We start from the raw sequence: 20,337 nt of genomic DNA on the forward strand, positions 1-20,337 counted from the left end.
CTGAAACAAATGCCAAAAATCTATAGGCACTATAGAAAGGAACGGAGGGAGTATTTGTTGATAGTTTCTTCTAAAAAATTGGTCAAATTTTACTTGGTTTGACTTTTAAAAAAATTCATAACCTTTGAAATGAAAGTAGTATTAACAAAGCAGCTCTTCAGATATTGGACAATGAGCACCAAATTGCAGCAATACAGCTAGACTTGATTCAAACATGGCTTGCTAGGAACATCCCCATACCGAGCACAAACCATGTCGCTCTATTTGATTTACTACAACATATCAGGATTTCTCCATGCCTACGGATGACATTCAAAATTCAGACAAAACAGACCCCGGGAAAACAAGGCAATCCTCTGTTGCGCTGGTCTTGGAGAAAGTTCGAGCAATCTGCCTCCCTTCCCAGCCCCCACGTAACCACGTTGAGCAACCGTACAACATAAATCTTGCAATCATTATAACTCAGTATTACAGCTAGGGAAAAATGTAAAGGTTAAAGGTCTAATCATCAGCTCGCCAGTCACTGTAGGAAACAATCTCAAACACAATGAAACTGACTGCTACAAACACGGCATCCCCATCCTGTAGCCTTAACAACACTGAAGAAATGAAAGTGATCCCAGTTCAGGGAACAAGCTGTTCTTTCCAACATCAGGTTCACTTTCTTCTAATACAAAATGACACGCAGTCAGGTGCATGTTCACGAAAAAAAAAGGTAACAGCCATCACTTAGCATTATCAAATGCATTAATCCTTGATTTGGTACCACGTCAGGAAAAAAGATGATGATAAACCTTCTTCCACAAAGACCTACAAATCAGTCACAAAAGTAGATAAACTGTCCATTTCTAACACTCTAGCCCACCTTTGTGCTAAGCATGCTTGCACTCTGGAGGTTAACTGTCCGTCTATTTTTGTGCCTGGTGCAGTTTGAATAAAGTCTTGGAGCTGCACCTTGCAGCTCCCTCTTCGATCTTCTTCTCTCCTATCTATTAACCAAGGATGAAGAAGACTCACATGAGTAGGCAATGGACACATGAACAGACACACACCAAGGAAGAGAAAAAAAAAATCTTTGTAGAGAGAGACTCTACCTTGGCACACATAAATACTACATTTTTCCTCTCTTTCACATTCTTTAACTCATCTGATTACAAGGCTTTATATAAACCACACACAGCACACCACGGTCAAGCCACTAACTGCTTGATCATCTTATCTCTCCACTAGCAACTACACACATGCATATAGGAGGCTTAGCACTCACGCCTTCTCAACGGCCACATGACCCAGCCAACATGCACATGCACACAAGATCTATTTTTTATGTGAGTGCACTACCGCAGCCTACTACTACATGCATGCCATATATCTAGTCAACTAAACATATATAGTACTAATAACAAGATCAGTTCCAACTTAAAAGCCCTGAAGTTTCCCTGCAAAAAAAGGGCTAGCACACGACAGAGAGAGGAAAGATGTACAAACCGTAGATAGAATAGAAGTTTAAAAAGCGAAGCAGAATTTCAGCTTTGATTGGTTCAAGCATGGATAGCTAGCAAAATCCACAGGCACACTATCCCATCCGTAGACGTATCTGAATTTTTCCATGCAAACACATGACCAGCTGTTCAAAATTCAGAAAAAATGTATCCTGGAATAGAAAACAGAGAAAATGGAACCTAAGAACAAGCCAACCTGTGTTGTGCTTAGCTTGGTCTCTTTGAAAGAGTTTGAGCAATCTGACTCCCTGGCTACGCTGACCACCTATGCATCATACAGGTCGCAAACTGATCAGTACTGAAGGTTCACCCCCACTCTTCAGAACCTTGGATTCAACAAATGTTAGTCCGTCAGTCAGAAAAACAGTCAAAGGTTCAACGGTTACCATCAGACTAATCTTTATCTCATCAAGCATCTAGTTTCCTCAAATTTAACTTACTCCCTCTGATCCATAATAAGTGTCCCCAATTTGTACTAAATCAGTGATATTACTATGGATCGGAGGGAGAACAAGATTTGCTTTCACAGAGCACTGCAGTCTGCAGAATGCAATCTCAAAGGCAGATAAACTGGCTGTTACTAACACAGCATCCTGCAGCCTTAACAATACTGAAGAAATGAGTGTGATCCGAATTCAGGGTGACAAACTGTTCTTTCCAATACCAGGTCCACTTTCTTCTAATACAAAACGACACAGGCAGGTGCATGCTCGAAAAAGAAAGTAACAGTCATCACTCAGCAAGTGCTAGATGATCAACACTGTTTTGCGAGGATATCGGATTCCTTCAGCTTAATTACACTTCTGGATAAACAATGAGCTATATGTGAAGAAGCTTCCATATGATAGCACATTATCAAATGTATTAATCCTTCACTTAAGTACCATATCGGAAAAAAGATGATGATAAACCTTCTTCCATCAAGACCTACAAATCAGTCACAAAAGTAGATAAACTGTCCATTTTCTAACAGCATTCTGCAACCCTAACACTAGTGAAGAAATGAATGAGGCTTCAGTAATCCAATTCAGGCTGACAAACTATCATTTACTAAATCTGGCAGGGAGGTCCAGAGAGCATCAGTCAGCAAGTCCTAGACAACCAATAACTTTTTTTTGCCAATATATTAGTTTTCTTGAACTGGATCAGTGTGCATATATGCAAAGGAATGTATCAATACTTGGCTTAGTATCACATCAGAAACAAAAGGTGATTCAACTTCGCACTTCATTGCACATTATTTCAAAATCCTATACTCTTCCAATACGATAAACTATCTTTTACACATTCGGATGCAGCAAAAATTCATCAAGACTCTTGGTAAAGTCTAGAAGACCACACCTGATCCTGAAGGAGTCAAGGGTATTGCATGGAAAAAATAGCATGTCATAATAAAAATAGGATGGTAAATACCTTCTCATGTTCACAGTTTCAGGCACAAGATTATCTCAAATTGTCAAAATTGTAAATATGGTTGAGGAGAAGGTAGAAATAACTAAAATATGTTGATATTTAATGAGAATAGTCTTTAAGACAGTTAAGTTGCAGCCTGGTAGTCTTGATATGAATATATACAAGCCAGGAACAAGAACATATTTAATTTCTAGGCAAATACTGGTTGATAAGAAGTTTACCTTACAACTTTACCATGTATGAACCAAGTCTCATTCTATAAGTACCTTTTTATCAGGATAATAATTTGCTAGAAATTAGCTTCCCTTTCCTTCATTTTGTTACAATTTGGATTTTTAAAATTTTAAAGAGTACCAACAATTAAGCATGAAAGCCCGCATCTTTTACTGAAATGAGGTAAAAGATTTTCCTTTTATGTTGAACGGATGAAGCCCGGTGATCAGGGGCGTACGTGAGCACCCCCTAACTGTCTGACACGTGTCTAACACCGTTTATTGTCCGTTAGATGTTAAAGCAATGGTGATGAAAAGACCCAGAATAACTTGAACAACAAAGAATGCCAACTATTTGCTAAAAGAGCATCTCCGAGATTGAATCTTCATTTAATAATGCCATTCTTGCTCTTGACAACATGAAAGTAAATTTGGATAGCAGGCACGAACAGCAGAAAATCTAAAATTATATAGATACTTCATAGTTCGGAATATTCACATGATGTTCAAGACGTAATCATAAGCAGCATTCGAAAGAACATGATCTACTAGTGGTACTAATAAAGTAAGAGGAGCCAAGATAAGGATCAGACCTGGAAACCTCGAGCATCAAGCCCTGACTACTCCCAAAAAACTACAGAACAGACAACATATATCTCTCTCTTTTTTTCCCATACCAACTATTCTGGCTCTGGCTTTTACAGAAAAGCATCCATAGGATGAACAAAGCATCCAAGTTTTCCGGCACCCTATGCTACCAAGGGCTAGCAGAGCCAGATAATCCTTTTTGGTGGAGACTACTAAAGGCTGATCTCCAAAAGGAAAACGGAAACCAGTTAACCCGATGAGAACATATCTACAGCCGGGAGCGAGACACAGGAGAGTCCTGGGTAGCTTAAGCATGGTCCTACTCAAATATATGCATGATAGCTTCTGCTGATAGTTCCTCCTGCAGCAACTTCACTACCTGGACAAGTGTCTCCGCCCCACGCAACTCATCTGAAGAAGCATTTTTAAGTTCCCGCTCTATATCTGCGATGTGGTGAGAACTATTTGCAAGAGCGATTGTCGAAGATTGGATCTCTCATTAAAAATGTTGCTCTTGACACCAAGAAAGTAAATTTGGATAGCGGGCACGAACAGCAAAAAATCTATAATTATATCCATACTTCATGGTTTGGAATATTCAGATGATGTTCAAGACGTAATCATAATCAGCATCCAAAAGAAACATGATCTACTAGTGGTACTAATAAAGTAGGAGGGACCAAGATAAAGATCAGACCTGGAAACCTCGAGCATCAAGTCCTGACTACTCCGAAAAAACTATAGAACAGCCAGCATATATATCTTTTTTTTTCATACGAACTACTCTGGCTCTGGGTTTTACAAAAAAAGGCATCCAAAAGATGTTCCAACACCCAAGCAACCAAGGGCTAGCAGATCTAGATAATCCTTCTTGCTTGAGACTAATAAAGGCTGAGCTCCAAAAGCAAAACGAAAACCAGTTAACCCGATGAGAACATATCTACAGCCGGGAGGGAGACACAGGAGAGTCCTGGGTAGCTTAAGGATGGTCCTAATCAAACATATGCATGATGGCTTCTGCAGATAGTTCCTCCTGCAGCAACTTTACTACCTGGACAAGTGTCTCCGCCTGATGCAACTCATCTGAAGTAGCATTTTTAAGTTCTCGCTCTATATCTGCGATGTCGTGAGAACTATTTGCAACAGCGATTGCTGTTCCAGTGGGTACAACACCACCACAATTTATATTGCTCCGGGCCCTCTTGTGTTGTTGGTTGCCCTGCTGGATAAAGCGATGTTGTGATTCCGTATGATCATTGTGGTCATCAGTGTGCATCTTCCCATCGTTGAGAGTGGAAGACAATCTCTGTCTAACGCTGTTGCCCACGCCCGCATCATCATTCAGCGTTACGGCGCCCAGCTGTGAGCTCTGCACCTCCATGGGTTTGGTCCCAGCCCAAAGAATGGCTCTGTTATCCATTACCTTGAGCCAGGCACCTTGCTGGGCAGCTTGGAACGTGTCAGACTTGAACAGCTGTGGCAGCTGCACCATTATGAGTTTCTGGAGATAGATCCCGAAATACGAAACTTTGTCATCCCTCTTTGGCAGCTCAAGAATCTCATTTTCGACCAGATCCCACATAAGCTTACCCCAGTCAACCTTTTGCGCTGCCCCCGCCTTTACCTCCCGCATCGCTGCCGACACAATCGGCAACGTGTCACGCCACTGGACCCGGAGGCACACGTTGATGAACTGCTCGGCGGCGCGGGTAACGCCGGGAGGGAGATCCCCGCGCTGAGCCGTGGGGAGGAGGGACACCGCGCTGAGGAAGGACCTGCGGTCGACACTGACGCGGATACCCAAGACGCAGCTGCAGCGCTTCTTGGGGTCGTAGGAGGCGATGAGCTGGGAGACGAGGGACGGTTGGGGGCCACCAGTCGAGAGTTGGAGGCGCGCGACGTCGAGGAGGCCGAGGTGGCGGAGGGGCGCCTCGAGGTCGCGGTCGTAGGCCCAGCCCCGTAGAGAGGATGGAAGCTGGTAGATTCGGAACTGGGCGGCGACGCTCTTGGTGGACGGCGGCGGTGCGGTTTTCTTGGTGGTGGTGGGGCGAGGTTGGGTAGGGATTTTGGGGGGTTCTTGCTGCTTGTGTTGCCTGGTGAGGCCCTTGGTCGGCGGCATTGTGGCTAGGGTTTTCTTGGTGGTGGTGTTGGGGGAGGTTGGAGGCTAGGGATTTGGGGGGAACTCGTCCTTGTGGCTTGTGCTGCCTGCTGAGGATGGGTGACGGAGAAGGCGGAGGCGGCGGCGGTGGTCGGCGTCGGACAGATGGGTGAGAAGCTCCGTGCGAGTGATTATTCACCGGCCCGGCCTGCACTTCAGCACCGGCCCAGAAAGCGAGGAGATGGATGGATTAACCAGGAAAGAAGATAGACGACGGTTTATATGTAAAAACAGTGTTGCTAATATTATGTATGCTATAAGAGCAGCGAACTGAAAAAAGCGGAGTTCAGTTTACCGAAAAGCAATTTCCGAGCAGTTTAAAAGGTGGTGCAGATCAGAACCCGTATTTGAAACCGAAAAAACGCAAATTCAAATTTAGTGGTAACTGACATCGCAAACAAGTTTAGAAAAGTGAAATTCAAACTGCATGGTTGCGTATTTGCATAGTTGCGATCAAAAAAGAGATTACATAAAGTCTGGCCGTCGGCGATCAACTCCTAAACTTAGCTAATTTCGTCCGTCGGCGACCTAATCTACGCGCGTCGGAGGACAACGCCGTCCACGGCCTACTCGGAGTCGAGGTCGACGACCTCCTGCTTCACGCGGCGGACTGTCGCCTCCTTCTGCGCGGCCGCGTACGCGCGAACGGAACGGACGGCTTCCGCCTCCTAACGGCGGAAGCGCCCGCGCGCCTCGGCCTCAGAGATGACGGTGACCTGTTGGATCACCGTCTCCTCCTCCTCGTCGTTGAGGATGTAATCCTCCGACTCGAGGACGGCCCACTCTGGCGCCACATCCTCCTCCTCCTCCTTCTCCTCCTACTCCTCCTCACGGCTGTTGTCGGTGACTGGCGGTGCAAGCGCACGGCCCGACGCGCCGAAGGCAGACCCCTCGCCGCTATTGGCGTAGCGGGCCAGTTTCCCCGGCGGTGTCAGGCCCCAGTTGGTCCAGCGGCACGCGCTGCGCTTCCGTGCGCCCTCCGAGCGCTTCCATTTCCGCCGATCCTCCTCGGAGTGGAAGACGGGGAGGGGGGCGCGACAGTGAGTTGCTCCCTCCAATCCGCCCGCCTCCCCTCCCGTCGCTGCAGCCGCCAGCCATGCGGTACCGGTGGAGGTCGCAGAAGTGGAGATGCGGCGGAGGAAGCGGCGCGATTGCTCGCCGGAAGTGGAAGCGTGCGCGCGGTGGCGGGGAGTAGGGCCCCTCCGCGGCCTGTATATATACGGGGCGACGCTCGCGTTTCTCGGGCCCCCGGGAAATTTATACGGGCCGGACCTTCGATTCGGTGTCTGATCTGCGACGTTTTCGGCCCGAACCCGTAAATCCGTTGGAAAAATTCAGTTCTGGTGGGATTTACGGGTTCTGTTAGATTGCTCTAAGAGCATCTCTAATAGTGCCGAACTGGAAAATTGGGTTGAGTCGCAGAACAGAATCCGTAAATCGGAACCGAAAAACTTGAAATTGAAATTTCGCGGGAAATTTTTTCATCGCAATACAAGTTCGGCGATGAAATTCATAGTTATACATACATAATTTACATACGGATCGCAAAATAAAGATCATAGAATGTATTTCCTCTGTCACGCGACCCTAACGATAAACAAAATTCGGCCCCGGGATACTTACCGGGGCCTCTATGCGCGACGGAGGACGGGAGGCGGAGGACAGCGAGGCGGAGGAGGCGCGACCCTACTCGGCGTCGAGGTCCACAATCTCCTGTTTGACGCGGCGAACGCGGGCCTCCATCTGCAACACCTCGTACACGCGCACCTGCCGAACGGCGTCGTCCTCCTCGCCGTGGAACCACTCGCGCCTCCGCGTCCGATATGACGGCAACCTGCTGGATCGCCGTCGCCTCATCGTCATCGCTGAGGATGTAGTTGCCGCTGCTGAAGACGTCGCGCAGCGCCTCCTCCTCCGCCTCGCTGATGTCGTCGACATGCGGCACTAGGGTACGTCACGATCCTCCGGAGGAAGAGCCCTCGCCACTATTTGTGTAGCGGGCGAGCTTCCCGGAGGTGTGAGCCCCCAGTTGGTCCACCGCCGAGCGCTCCGCTTCTGCGCGCCCTCAAAGCGGTTCTACTTCTTCCGCTCCGCCTCCGAGCGGAAGACCGGGGGGGCGCAGGCGGCGTGTTTTCGCCGCCAATACGACCGCCTCCCCTCCCGGAGCTGCCGCCGCGAGCCATGCGGTGGAGGTGGAAGTGGCGGATGCGCGAATGCGGTGGCGGCTGAGCGCGAATTGCTCGTTGTAGTATGGCGGCGGACGACGGCGGAGCAGCGGAAGTGGTGGAGGGGAGTAGGGTTTTGGAACCAAACTCCCCTCCGCGTCCTGCGTCGCGTTTCTCGGGCCCCCGAGAATTTTTCGGGTCGGGCCGTGAGTTCAGGCTCTTATCCGCGCAGCTTTAAGCCCGAACCCGTAAATCCGCCGGGAAATTTCAGTTCCGGTGGCATTTACGGGCTTTGTTAGAGTTGCTCTAACATCATTTTATATCTATATAAGTCAAATTTTGAAAATGTGTAAATTTAGTTTGATAAAAACTGCAAGATGTTTCCCACAGCAAGTCTTGTTGACTCTCGCTGGTAGGACCCTAGATCCACCAGGCCTCCATGGCCTAGAGGCTACAAAAGCGAGGCAGAACGACAGCGGCACCGATGGGAGATGACAAACCCTAGACGCCTGTGCGTGGGAGGAGATGAGAGACGAGGGGTATAATAACAAGTCAATATCAATAATTAGATACACCATGACACGTATTTTCATAATATACCTATATAATATCATAGCCATTGATTGTTTTTTTTTAGGATGAATAGTGGGTTTCCCCACTGTATATTTTTTCATTTTATTTATATGAAAGTAAACAAGTGTCTACATGATAAAAACAGTTGCTTGAGAAAAGCAACAGAAACAAAAAGTAAGAGGCTCCAAGCCAAAAAAAAAAAAACTAGCTAAAATTTTCCACCCAAGAAACTATGCCATGATAAGATTTCTTCTTTGCTTTATGAACTAGAAGGGTAAGCTCATCTTTAAACTTCTTCCGACATCTGTAGACACTAGGAGGCGCAGCTTTGAAGATGAAGTCATTGCGTGTAATCCATATGGACCACGTGAGCAACATGATAATCTCCATAAAGAATGGCTTGGAAATAGACAACTTCAAGCTAGATAAAACTTCTTGTAGATCAAACTGACCAGCCTGAGGAGGAACCCAAAGAGGACAGAGGTATTGCTAGCATAAAACAGCAAAGGGGCACTGGAAGAATAGATCATCCCTGGTCTCCAGATGCTGCTGGTCACACATGACACAAGAATATTCATCCATCACAAAATTCTTCCTTTGTAGAAGAGCTCTGGTGTTAATCCTATTGGGAATAAGGAGCCAAAAGAAGACTTTATGTTTCTGTTGACAACATCCTTTCCACATCCAATTCGAAGCCGGAATGGTCCCATCATTTCCCATGAGCCTCTTATAAACTTTTGAAACCTGAACTGAAGAATTGCCCAACATGGTCTAGGAGTCTGAGTCTGCAGTAGGTAATAAGTCATGCAGCAGTGCTTGGAATAAATTTAGCTGAACCAGTGCTTCCTTAGAAATAGGTAAGTGAAATAGGTCTGGAACATGAGGAGCAGCAAGAGCCTCCTTAATAGAGATAGACACATTTCTGGCAAAAGAGAATAAATGTGGCCATTTTTCTTCCAAGGGAATATCTGTCTATTTGTCTTTCCATAATAAAATGGAATTACCCTGCACAAAAGTACAGACAGCAAGATTCTTATAGGTGGGTAAAGTTTTCAGACAATCTCTCCACCAGAAGGAAACTTCTGTGGGTCTAGCAGGTGGCAGAGCAGAGGTGTAATACATCTCCCAAGCAAGTTTAACCCAAGGAAGATCTGCATGATTATAGAAGTTGTGAACATGTTTCATCAGACGATAGTCATTCTGTACTGCCAAATTGAGAACTCCAAGGCCCCCCTAATTATTTGGCTTACAAACAAGATCCCAAGCTGCCAGAGGAGGGTTTTTCTTCTGTGGATCCTTATCTCTCCAAAGACAATGCCTCCTATATTTGTCCACTTCAGCTTGTACCCACTGATGTCTACGCACGCTTCTATTCCTGTAGACAGTGTTGGGCCTCCAAGAGCAGAGGTTTGTAGGACAGCAGCAAGTTTCCCTTAAGTGAATCACCCAAGGTTTATCGAACTCAGGGAGGTAGAGGTCAAAGATATCCCTCTCAAGCAACCCTGCAATTACGATACAAGAAATCTCTTGTGTCCCCAACACACCTAATACACTTGTCAGATGTATAGGTGCACTAGTTCGGCGAAGAGATAGTAAAATACAAGTAATATGGATGATTGTAAGTAGTAATTGCAATCTGAAATAAAGATGGCAGCAAGCAAACATGTAACAGAACTTGTTGGAAACGGTGTTTCAATGCTTAGAAACAAGGCCTAGGGATCATACTTTCACTAGTGGACACTCTCAACATTGCAATCATAAAGGAATATAAATATAAGCACTTCACTATGCTATTCTGAACTACTCTCTGGCGGGATAACGAACACTAATTCACCGTGTAGGGCTGCAAAAGCAAACCTTAAAGATGTATTCCCAAGTACTAATAAACACCCCACGCTGTCACTGTGAGCATTCATAGGAGGTACTAACACACCACAATTTCATAGAGACATTCAACTCAAATCATAACTCAGTGAATAAGTATTCTGTGAAATATAGCCTAAGAGACCCACACGGTGCACACACTGTCACCTTTACACACGTGGGACAAGGAGTCTCCGGAGATCACATAAGTAAAACCCACTTGAATAGCATAACGACATCTAGATTACAAAGCTCATCATATGGATCTCAATCATGCTAGGCAAATCATGAGATCATTGTATTGAAGTACATGGGAGAGAGAGATTAACCACATAGCTACCGGTACAGCCCTTAGCCTCGAGGGAGAACTACTCCCTCCTCATCATAGGAGTCAGCAGCGTCGATGAAGATGGCGGTGGTGTCGATGGAGATGCCTTCCGGGGGCACTTCCCCGTCCCGGCGGCGTACCGGAACAGAGACTTCTGTCCCCCGAATCTTGGCTTCGCGATGGCGGCGGCTGCGTAACTTTTCTCGTCCCGTGGCTTATTGGTTTAGGGTTTTCGCGACGGAGTCCTTAAGTAGGCGGAAGGGCAGCCTCGGAGGAGTCCGGGTGGACCCACACCATACGGGCCCCCCCCCCTTGGCCGCGCCGCCATGTGGGGTGGGGCCCCCAGGGCTCCCCTCTGGTCCCTCTCTGGCTCTCTGGAAGCTTCCGTGAAATATAAGACCCTGGGCATTGATTTCGTCCAATTCCGAGAATATTTCCTTTGTAGGATTTCTGGAACCAAAAACAGCAGAAAACAGGAACTGGCACTTCGGCATCTTGTTAATAGGTTAGTTCCGGAAAATGCATCAAAACGATATAAAGTGTGAACAAAACATGTAGGTATTGTCATAAAACTAGCATGGAACATCAGAAATTATAGATACGTTGGAGACGTATCAAGCATCCCCAAGCTTAGTTCCTACTCGCCCTCGAGTAGGTAAACGATAACAAGGATAATTTCTGAGGTTACATGCTACCAACATAATCTTGATCAATACTATTGTAAAGTATATGAGATGAATGAAGTGATTCAAAGCAATGGTAAAGATAATGACTAAACAACTGAATCATATAGCAAAGACTTTTCATGAATAGTACTTTCAAGACAAGCATCAATAAGTCTTGCATAGGAGTTAACTCATAAAGCAATAAATTCTTAATAGAAGGTTTCGAAGCAACACAAAGGAAGATATAAGTTTCAGGAGTTGCTTTCAACTTCAACATACATATCTCATGGATGATTGTCAACACAAAGTAATATGATGAATGCAAATAAGCAAGTATGTAGGAATCAATGCACACAGTAGACACAAGTGTTTGCTTCTAAGATGGAAAGAAGTAGGTAAACTGACTCAACATAAAGTAAAAAGAAAGGCCCTTCGCAGAGGGAAGCATGGATTGCTATATTTGTGCTAGAGCTTTTCTTTTGAAAACATAGAAACAATTTTGTCAACGATAGTAATAATTCATATGTGTTATGCATAAGACATCTTATAAGTTGCAAGCCTCATGCATAGTATACCAATAGTGCCCGCACCTTGTCCTAATTAGCTTGGATTTACATGGATTATCATTGCATAACATATGTTTCAACCAAGTGTCACAAAGGGGTACCTCTATGCCGCCTGTACAAAGGTCTAAGGAGAAAGTTCGCATTGGATTTCTCGCTTTTGATTATTCTCAACTTAGACATCCATACCGGGACAACATAGAAAACAGATAATGGACTCCTCTTTAATGCATAAGCATTCAACAACAGATAATATTCTCATATGAGATTGAGGATTGTTGTCCAAACTGAAACTTCCACCATGGATCATGGCTTTAGTTAGCGGCCCAATGTTCTTCTCTAACAATATGCATACTCAAACCATTTGATCATGATAAATCACCCTTACTTCAGACAAGACGAATATGCATAGCAACTCACATGATATTCAACAAAGGTGAAATAGTTGATGGCGTCCCCAGAAACATGGTTACCGCTCAACAAGCAACTTATAAGAAATAAGATACATAAGCTACATATTCAATACCACAATAGTTTTTAAGGCTATTTTCCCATGAGCTATATATTGCAAAGACAAGGAATGAAATTTTAAAGGTAGCACTCAAGCAATTTACTTTGGAATGGCAGAGAAATACCACATAGTAGGTAGGTATGGTGGACACAAATGGCATAGGTTTTGGCTCAAGGTTTTGGATGCACGAGAAGAATTCCCTCTCAGTATAAGGCTTTGGCTAGCAAGGTTGTTTGAAGCAAACACAAGTATGAACCGGTACAGCAAAACTTACATAAGAACATATTGCAAGCATTATAAGGCTCTACATTGTCTTCCTTGTTGTTCAAACACTTCACCAGAAAATATCTAGACTTTAGAGAGACCAATCATGCAAACCAAATTTCAACAAGCTCTACAGTAGTTCTCCACTAATCGGTGCAATCTACATGATGCAAGAGCTTAAACATGATCTATTTGAGCAAAACAATTGCCAAGTATCAAATTATTCAAGACCATATACCAATTACCACATGAAGCATTTTCTGTTTCCAACCAAATAACAATGAACGAAGCAGTTTCAACCTTTGCCATGAACATTAAAAGTAAAGCTAAGAACACCAGTGTTCATATGAACGAGCGGAGCGTGTGTCTCTCCCACACAATGAATGCTAGGCTCCGAGTTTATTCAAACAAAAACAAAAATAAAAGCACACAGACGCTCCAAGTAAAGCACATAAGATGTGACGGAATAAAAATATAGTTTCACTAGAGGTGACCTGATAAGTTGTTGATGAAGAAGGGGATGCCTTGGGCATCCCCAAGCTTAGATGCTTGAGTCTTCTTGAAATATGCAGGGATGAACCACGGGGGCATCCCCAAGCTTAGACTTTTCACTCTTCTTGATCGTATTATATCATCCTCCTCTCTTGACCCTTGAAAACTTCCTCCACACCAAACTCAAAACAATCTCATTAGAGGGTTAGTGCATAATCAAAAATTCACATGTTCAGAGAAGACATAATCATTCCTAACACTTCTGGACATTGCACAAAGCTACTGAAAGTTAATGGAATAAAGAAATCCATCCAACATAGCAAAACAGGCAATGCGAAATAAAAGGCAGAATCTGTCAAAACAGAACAGTACGTAAAGACGAATTTTTTAGCAGCACTTAACTTGCTCAGATGAAAACGCTCAAATTGAATGAAAGTTGCGTACATATCTGTGGATCATTCACGTAAATTGGCAGATTTTTCTGAGTTACCTACAGAGGGGGCTACTCAAATTCGTGACAGCAAGAAATCTATTTCTGCGCAGTAATCCAAATCTAGTATCAACCTTACTATCAAAGACTTTACTTGGCACAACAATGCAATAAAGTAAAGATAAGGAGAGGTTGCTACAGTAGTAACAACTTCCAAGACACAACAAAACAGTAGCAAAAATAAAAACATGGGTTATCTCCCAAGAAGTGCTTTCTTTATAGCCATTAAGATGGGCTCAGTAATTTTAATGATGCTCACATAAGGATGAGAGTTGAAGCAAAGAGAGCATCAAAAAGCAAGTATGAAACAAATTTAAGCCTAACCCACTTCCTATGAAAAGGAATCTTGTACACAAATAAATTCATTAAAAACAAAGTGACAAGCATAGGAAAATAAAACACGAGTAACTTCAAGATTCTCAACATAAAGAGGGGAAACTTAATATTATTAAGATGCATATAACCATGTTTCCCTCTCTCATAATAACTTTCAGTAGCATCATTGATGAAATCCAAAATATACCCATCACTTAAAACATTCTTATCATGGTTCATATGCATAAAAGTATCATTAATTTTGGCATAAGAAAAACTCTTCTTATTAATAGTAATTGGAACAGGATCATTATCAAGAATTTGAACATGGTAAACAAGTTGCATACTAAGGGAATGGTTTTTGGCAATCCCATCATAACTATTACAAGTTTCATAAGGATAATTATAACCTATGTCATAGCATTCTTTATAATAATTGTCAAAGATTGGAGGCATAGCGTCATCATAAGAAATAGAATAGTTATCTTCCACAGTATGTTCATCTGTAACCATACCATCATTGTTACTAGAAGGAGATGTATCAAACATATAATCATCAGTAGCAAAAGGATTTTCAAACACCTCATCCCCAAGCTTAGAGCTTTCTATATCATTATGGGAGGAAGCATGGATAGTACTGATACTATGGCAATTATTAACATCATAATTTTCAGAATTAGTTTCCCAGAGATTTTCAATATCAAAAGTAGTGTGCTCTTCTAAATCATGATCACTAATGTAGGTAAAGGGCATAGGAAGATCATTGTACTCAGATTCATTATCATAGTAATCATTAGGAGCAACATACTTACGGTTACCTATCGTTATCTCATACACGCGGGGATATGCCGTTACCTCTTTCTTTTTATTCCCCCTCTTCTTCTTCTTCTTCTTCTTCTTCTTCTTCTTCTTCTTCTTCTTCTTCTTCTTCGTTCCCTTCTTCTTCTTTTCCTTCTCCTCATTCCCTTCTTTAGGAGGAAGAGGCTTGAAGGGAGGCTTCTCCACATAACCTGATTTATTTCCAGAAACAATAGAAGAAACTTGGGAGGATTCCTCCTTTTTATTAATAAGTTTAAAACACACAGCGGTCCTATCATATTTTGGTAAAGTGTCATCTTCTAAAATATTTTGTATGTAAGTATTTGTATGGCAATTATCAATGCAATAAGAAAGACACCCATGCAGGACACTATTAATATCAAGATCACTCATATCTAACAAAGAAATTTTTCTTGATAACTCTTCACACCCCAAAAATAAAGTAAGTTCATCATGCTGATTAGGAATGATTTCATCATCGCAATACAAATTTGCAGCACTCATGGGGTTCGAATTATCATTGGAGGAGCATTGAAAATTAAAATGACCCACTCTATGGCAAAGTTCACAAATAAAAGGATAGAGGGCACAAACTTTTTTACCAAGATCATCTATAGCCCTAAACCACTTTCTAGTTTTTTCATTCCTATGATGGATACAATATTCATCTTAGATTTGATTAATTCCACAAGGTCTATGCATTCCACAAAAATTAACATGCTTATAAGAAGTAGTATTTTCAGAAGTTTGGGCATGTTTATTGCAATCATTAACAGCAATTTCATTTTCCATGCAAGTGTCTTTGAAAGGTTCATGATACACGTACCAATTTTCTTTAGGAACATTAATATGAGAAGCAAAGGCTCTATAGCAATCGACCATAATTTGAGGATCAAGACCATATTTAGCACTAAGCTCTTGAAAATCAACAGTTTCAATGAAAGACTTAATGCATTCATATTCATAGTTTATACCTGATTCTTTACCTTTGTCGTTCTCCCAATCTTCAGTATTCTCCTGAATTCTTTCAAGAAGATCCCATCTAGCTTCAACCTCCTTGCTTGTGAAAGATCCTTCCAAACAGGCATCTAGATAGTCCTTGTGGTGTCCTGAAAGCCTTGCATAAAGATTATTAATAATAACATTACGGGGAAGCTCATGAATGGGACATTTGAGCATTAGTGACTTCAATCTCCCCCATGCTTGGGAAATACTCTCTCCATCACGAGGATAAAAGTTATAAATGTAATTCCTATCAATATGCACTTCATGAGGAGGATACAATTTAGAATAAAAGAGAGGTACAATTTCCTCCCAACCAAGAGATCGACCATTCTTCAGCATCTTATACCATTCCGCAGCTCTGCCCTTCAGAGATATAGAGAATAGCTTCCTCTTAACTTGGTCTTTTGAAATACATGCACTCTCGAACAACTCGCATAATTCATGTATAAAGAGTAGATGATCACTAGGATGGACAGTCCCATCTCCAAAATAGCAATTGTTCATAGCAAGTTCAACAATTCTCATAGGTATCTTGAAAGGAATACTTTCAGTAGGTGGATTTAAAATATCACAAGCATCACTAGAGTTATCGCATATGGGAGATAAAGTATTATCAGAGCAAATTTTCTCCCCTAAAGATGGAAGCTAAAAAGATCATAAAAACTAGCTTCCCCAAGCTTAGACTTTTCCATAACATTAGCAGTAATTGCGTTCATACTAATAACATTGCTACTAGCATGCAAATAAGGTTCCATAGGTTTTTTAATTTTCGCATCAAACAATCCATGTCTTAACTCAGGAAAAAGATTAAAAAGCTCACTAAATTTTTTGTTGTTTTCCATTATGCCTAACTAGTGAAATAAAAACAAGAAACAAAAAGATGCAATTGCAGGATCTAAAGGAAATAGCTTCGAGCACTCACACACCGGCAACAGTGCTAGGAAATAGCTTAGTAGTCGGAGGATGTGAATACCTTTTACCTTACCTCCCCGGCAACGGCGCCAGAAAATAGCTTGATGTCTACGCACGCTTCTATTCATGTAGACAGTGTTAGGCCTCCAAGAGCAGAGGTTTGTAGGACAGCAGCAAGTTTCCCTTAAGTGAATCACCCAAGGTTTATCGAACTCAGGGAGGTAGAGGTCAAAGATATCCCTCTCAAGCAACCCTGCAATTACGATACAAGAAATCTCTTGTGTCCCCAACACACCTAATACACTTGTCAGATGTATAGGTGCACTAGTTCGGCAAAGAGATAGTAAAATACAAGTAATATGGATGATTGTAAGTAGTAATTGCAATCTGAAATAAAGATGGCAGCAAGCAAACATGTAACAGAACTTGTTGGAAATGGTGTTTCAATGCTTAGAAACAAGGCCTAGGGATCATACTTTCACTAGTGGACACTCTCAACATTGCAATCATAAAGGAATATAAATATAAGCACTTCACTATGCTATTCTGAACTACTCTCTGGCGGGATAACGAACACTAATTCACCGTGTAGGGCTGCAAAAGCAAACCTTAAAGATGTATTCCCAAGTACTAATAAAAACCCCACGCTGTCACTGTGAGCATTCATAGGAGGTACTAACACACCACAATTTCATAGAGACATCCAACTCAAATCATAACTCAGTGAATAAGTATTCTGTGAAATATAGCCTAAGAGACCCACACGGTGCACACACTGTCACCTTTACACACGTGGGACAAGGAGTCTCCGGAGATCACATAAGTAAAACCCACTTGAATAGCATAACGACATCTAGATTACAAAGCTCATCATATGGATCTCAATCATGCTAGGCAAATCATGAGATCATTGTATTGAAGTACATGGGAGAGAGAGATTAACCACATAGCTACCGGTACAGCCCTTAGCCTCGAGGGAGAACTACTCCCTCCTCATCATAGGAGTCAGCAGCGTCGATGAAGATGGCGGTGGTGTCGATGGAGATGCCTTCCGGGGGCACTTCCCCGTCCCGGCGGCGTACCGGAATAGAGACTTCTGTCCCCCGAATCTTGGCTTCGCGATGGCGGCAGCTGCGTAACTTTTCTCGTCCCGTGGCTTATTGGTTTAGGGTTTTCGCGACGGAGTCCTTAAGTAGGCGGAAGGGCAGCCTCGGAGGAGTCCTGGTGGACCCACACCATAGGGGGGCGCCCCCCCCTTGGCCGCGCTGCCATGTGGGGTGGGGCCCCTAGGGCTCCCCTCTGGTCCCTCTCTGGCTCTCTGGAAGCTTCCGTGAAATATAAGACCCTGGGCGTTGATTTCGTCCAATTCCGAGAATATTTCCTTTGTAGGATTTCTGGAACCAAAAACAGCAGAAAACAGGAACTGGCACTTCGGCATCTTGTTAATAGGTTAGTTCCGGAAAATGCATCAAAACGATATAAAGTGTGAACAAAACATGTAGGTATTGTCATAAAACTAGCATGGAACATCAGAAATTATAGATACGTTGGAGACGTATCACCCACTGATAAACTTTTAGGGAGCAAAGATAGAATATTGGAAGAGAAGAGAGAACATAGTTAAGCATTCTGAGCTTGTTACATAATTGAGATACATAGTACTTGCAGGTAACCTTCTTTGAATGCACAGAATCAAGGCAGACCCAAATATGTAAAAGGCATGGCAGCCAACTGACATTGAAGGGCAGCGGTGAAAAGATGCACTCTCGACTCTTGAATGTTAATAGGAATAAGGTTGGATTTTGCATAGTTCACTCTTAAGCCAGTGGCAGCCCCAAAAGTATGTAAAACCTCAGTAAGGTGTTGGAGTTGAGTAACATCTGCTTCCATGATAATGAGGGTATCATCTGCATATTGGAGTATAGGGAAGGAGGGTGAACATTGCAGATTTAAGGGTCTCTTCAATAACTCTTCAGCCAATGAGAAATTGATCAAATATTGCAGCACACCAGCAGCAAGAACAAACAGCAAAGGGGATAAAGGATCCCCCTGCCTAACCCCTCTTTTGCATTTGAAAAAGTTACCAGGAATTCCATTAAGGAGAACTGCAGAGGACGCAGAATCAAAAGGCTGCTTAATCCACTGACACCACAAATTTCCAAAACCATTTGCTTGTAGGACATTCAAAATAAAAGAATGATCCACTTTGTCAAGGACTTTTCAAAATCCAGTTTGAGTGCAATCACTTCCTTTTTAGATCTATGACAGTGGTGCAAATACTCATAAGCACATGCCAAACAGTCTTGAATTGTCCTGGATTTGATAAAACAATATTGGTCTCATGGATCAACTTCTGTATAATGGTTTGTAATCGATTGGCTAACAGCTTAGTGATCAGTTTCAAAGTGCAACAGCAGAGAGATGGGCCTATAGTCATTAACAACAGAGACATCATCCTTTTTGGCACCAAAGTGATAAAGCAACTATTGATACTTTCTAGACAGAGAGTTCCATTATGAAACTGCTCACATAGGTCATAGAAATCCTTTTTAATAATATGCCAACATTTCTTGAGATATTCTGCATTGAAGCCATCTGGCCTAGGGGATTTATTACTTGGAACGACTTTAACAACAACATCAATCTCATCATGAGTGAAAGGGGCCTCCAGGAAGGAAAAATCTATATCAAAGTGCAATAACTTAGGCATGTTGTGAAGAGGAACAGCAGGATCCACCTGTCCTAACATGTCCTTAAAGGCTTGGAGCAGCAGAGAAGCCTTATCTGAATGATCACTAATAGTGTCACCTGAAGCATTTACCAGAGAGGCAATGTGATTCTTTCTCTTCTGAGTGGAGGCCATAGAATGAAAAAAACTCGAATTCTCATCTCCAAGAGTGACCCATTTAATTTTCCCCCTCTGCTTACAATAAGCCAACTGTTGAGGCAATTTAGTTGCAAAATGATTTTTCATTGCTTTCCTGAATTATTCTCCATGACAGAAAGATCACGAAAATTCTCAATGGCATCTAGAAGAGAAATAAGGGCATTAAGGTCTGCAATAGTTTCTTTAAGGGGAGACAATTGCTTGGACCAACTTTTGAGGCTCTTCCTAAGAATTTTGAACTTGGCAGTTATTCTTTTGGCAGCATCAGCATAATGTATAGAGTGAGTCCAATTCAGCTCAACCAAGGGAAGAAAACCTTCCATGTCCATCCAACTATTTTCCACTCTGAAAATCTCTGATTTTGGAATAGAAGTCTCACTACTAGTAAAAGGCCTAGCCATAAGATGAGTGTTAGTGGCACACCACAAAAGCAGTGCGCCACTACTACTTAGCAGTGGCGCACCTAAAAGTGGTGGGCCACTGATAAAAATGTAGTAGTGGTGCACTGCTTATGTGGTGCGACATCACTATAGGGCAACTCGATCCCCAGCTCCTTACCCACTTAGTAGTGGCGCACCATGTAGCAGTGCGCCATTGCTATCTTGACTAGCT

This window comes from Lolium perenne, chromosome 7, assembly GCF_019359855.2.
Source record: "Lolium perenne isolate Kyuss_39 chromosome 7, Kyuss_2.0, whole genome shotgun sequence".
NCBI classification, from domain to species: Eukaryota; Viridiplantae; Streptophyta; class Magnoliopsida; order Poales; family Poaceae; genus Lolium; species Lolium perenne.